Source organism: Myodes glareolus, chromosome 6 (assembly GCF_982192425.1).
Source record: "Myodes glareolus chromosome 6, mMyoGla1.1, whole genome shotgun sequence".
Taxonomy (NCBI): Eukaryota; Metazoa; Chordata; class Mammalia; order Rodentia; family Cricetidae; genus Myodes; species Myodes glareolus.
In genome coordinates, this window is record NC_142031.1 from 57,113,965 (window position 1) to 57,117,579 (window position 3,615).

Below are 3,615 nucleotides of genomic sequence, written 5' to 3' on the forward strand. Positions count from 1 at the left end.
ATGGATGGGGATAAAACACCAGGCATGTGGTCAAGGATCTGCTTTTGTTTGTTTATTATTTTTCTGTGTGGCCAGTTTATATAAGCCGGAAGCCTCACTGAGAGGTGACATTTGAGTGGAGGCCTGGAGGAGGTAGGGAATAAGGTTTGCCAGAGTCCCTCGGGGAACCCTGCCTGGGGCCCAGTGAAGATCTAGAGAAGATGAAAGTCTGTGCCTGCTGTGGGTGTGGAACCTGCGCTCTGGGCTCTGGATCTGTGCTTTCCCCATACTGCTCTTTGTCTGTCGGCTCCTGGGGATACTGCCCTACCGCCTGGACGAATGTCGCCCCATCCCAAGGGCAACACCCCTGAGTCACCTCCTATCTCTCCAGCCCTGCTGTGCTCAGCTGCTGGCCCAGCCCCGATAAACTTCCGTCAGCAGTAACCCTTCCAGGAGCCTGTCAGGCCTGTGGGGAGTGTGAAAGACGGGTGAGGGCGACCTGGAAGAAGGTTCAGAGCCATCATGACAGCTTCCACCAGCTGGGGCTCACAACTTGCTAGGTACCACAAGGGCTGCCTCACCTCGGATGCCTCACTGTGAGCACTAATAACACATCTGGGGAAAAAAAACAAAACAAATTATTTATTATTACTGTGTGCTAAGCATCCAGCTTGAGGATCCAACTCAGGTGGTGGGCTTGTGAGGTAAGTTCCCTGGCTGCTGGGCCATCTTGCTGGTCCCAGTGGACTGTCTCCCATGAGGGTGATGAACTCATGTCAGAGTCCACACCAGGAGAGCAGGAAATCTGCAGAGACGCTGTCCCTGTCCTCTGGCGACTCTCAGTGTTTCTCATCAGAGGCCTTACGTGACACACAGCAGACAGGAGTGTCAGTTTTGTCCCAGATCCAAAACTGTCAGTCATTAAAAGGCCTCTCTAAAGTTCCTACTCATGGTGGCTCACAACCACCCATTACTCCAGTTCCAGGGGCTCTGACGCCCTCTTCTCACCACCCGGGCACCAGGCACACATGTGATGCAATAGACACATGCAAGTACAACACTTAATACACACACACACACACACACACACACACACACACACACACAGAGATAAAAACATTTAAAAGTTCATGCTTAGCTGAGGGATGGAGGATGATGGGGGATGAATACCTTTAATTCCAGCAGGTGGATCTCTGAGTTCCAGGCCAGCCTAATCTACAGAGTGAGTTTCTCCAGGGACTGACTGAGTCAAGGGCATCCAGTGAGTTAACTGCCCTCCTCTCCCATTAGGTCCTTTCATTCTGTCAGGCTGACCACTCTTGCAGCGACACTTCTGGGAAGTTCATCATTGCAAGGCTGGTTTTCCTAGCTTTTGTCTCCCTCTCACCATTCAGCTAGAAGTGGGTAGTTAGAGCGGCCATAAGAGGCTTGGCCTTGGCCCTCCCTGCCTCCTTTCTTGCCGTGAGATTTCTGTCCTACTTGTGAGTCTTGTACAGACTGCTCCTGGTCTTTTAATTCAGAATAACTTTGAAGTTTGCTTCCTTCTTCCCCAACGAGGTGAGCACACACATTGTATTAGAAAGAAGTTACCGGTGGAGGGAGACTCAGTGGAGTGCTAGCCCTGGGTTCAGTCCCCAGCGCTGTAGAAACCGGGTAGGATATAATCCAGGCACAGTGGCACCTACCTGTGATTTGGGCACCTCGATGGCAAAGACAGGAGGAAGAGCAGAAGTTCGAGGTCATCCTCAGCTACGTGCTGAGCTGCAGGCACGTCTGAGACACATAAGCTCCTGACTTAAATAAATAAATAAGGATTTTTTAAAAAATGGAGAGTTGGCTCAGTGGTTAAGAGCACTGGCTGCTCTTCCAGAGGATGAAGGTTCAATTCCCAGCATCCACATGACAGCTCACAACTGTCTGTAACGACAGTCCCAGAGGATCTGACACCTTCACATCAGTGCACATATAATAAAGTTAAAGAAGTCATTTTTTAAAAAAATTGAAGCGTTGGGGCTGGAGAGGTGGCTCAGTGGTTGAGAGCACTCGATGCTCTTGCAGAGGACCTGGGTTCAGTTCCCAACACCAGCATGGTGGGTCATGGTAGCTATTAACTCCAGTTCCAGGGGATTCAGTACCTTCTTCTGGCCTCTTCAGGTGTGCATACATGTAGGCAAAACACTCATACACATAAAAGAAAATAAAAAGAAAATAAACAAAAAGAAAGTAATAAAATAAAAAGAAAGTAAGTTATTTGGAAGCTGGGTACAGTGATGCACACCTTTGCTCCCAAAAGGTAGAGGTAGTCAGATCTCTGTGAGTTCAAGGCCAGCCTGATTTACAGAGTGAGTTCCAGGACTGCCAGGGCTACATGGAAAAACCCTGTCTTGAAAAACCAAACCAATCAACCAACCAACCAACCAACCAACAACAACAAAACAAACAAACAAAAACAAAAAATGAATTGTAGATTTTACCCTCTTAACTAATTAGCATTTCAACAGGCTGATATTAAAGCTATTGTCTTTATATCACAATGTTATATTTATACCCACGAAAATAACAATTTGCAGTATGATCTAGTATTCAGTTGTGAAAGAAATGTAAGGCGCCCGGATCAAACTGGAGTTGCCCGTGTGAGCCCTAACTGGTACATAAAGGCAGGAGGCTGTAGAGGAGGGGCTCGCACTGTTGTGGTGTGTGCTGCCGGAACCACAGTTGTGCAGAGGACACCTCAGCCTTGCACAAGAAGTACTCCTGCCAGCACATCTGAGTGCTCAGCCTTGGACCGAAGTCACTCTGTTAGTCCCTTTGGCAGATTATCTTACCAATGTATGATGGTGCCCTAGGAGGTTAGAAAAGGATGTTGGGTCCCCTGGAGCTAGAGTTTCAGTTGGTTGTGAGCCACCACGTGGGTGACAGGAACCAAACCCATGTCCTCTGAGAGAACCTCTGAGAGCCGTTAAGTGCTTTTAACCACTGAGCCAACTCTCTGACTCCCTAAATTCTTTCTTATTTATTGATTTATTTAGAGATCGGGTCTCACTATGTAGCCTAAGCTGGCTTGAAGCTCACTCTGTAGACCAGGCTGGCCTCTAAATGACCTCCAAGGGCTGGGATTAAATGAGTTCACTTTTTCTGTACGTTGGGAACATTCCTAATAAAAAAGTGTGTATGTGTGTCTGGCAAGATGGCTCAGCGGCCAAGACCACCTTCATAAGATCCATCCCTGTGACCCGGCAGAACAGAAAAACTCCAACTTCCACAGGTTGACCTCTGACCTTCACCACTAGCGGGTTCCACCATCTCACCCAAAATACATTTCCAAACAAGAACAAAGGGAGTCAGAGAGGGTCTAGTGGTGTGACTCAAGGTGACATGGGACGCTTCCAGGTCTGTCTGGCCTTTATTTCCTTACCTATAAAACAGACCTGAAATTACTTATTTTCCTCTTTCATCTGGACTGAAAATACTCACGACCTGACCCGGCTGTACAGGGGCAGTGGGTGCTGGGCCTATGTTTATGTCACTCTGATGCAGACTGCTGAGTGGATTTGCGGGAAGTACTCGATCTCCCCTGGGACTCAGTTTCCCCACCTCTGGTCGCCTGAACGCTGACGTGCCCCAGCTCCTGGGAGT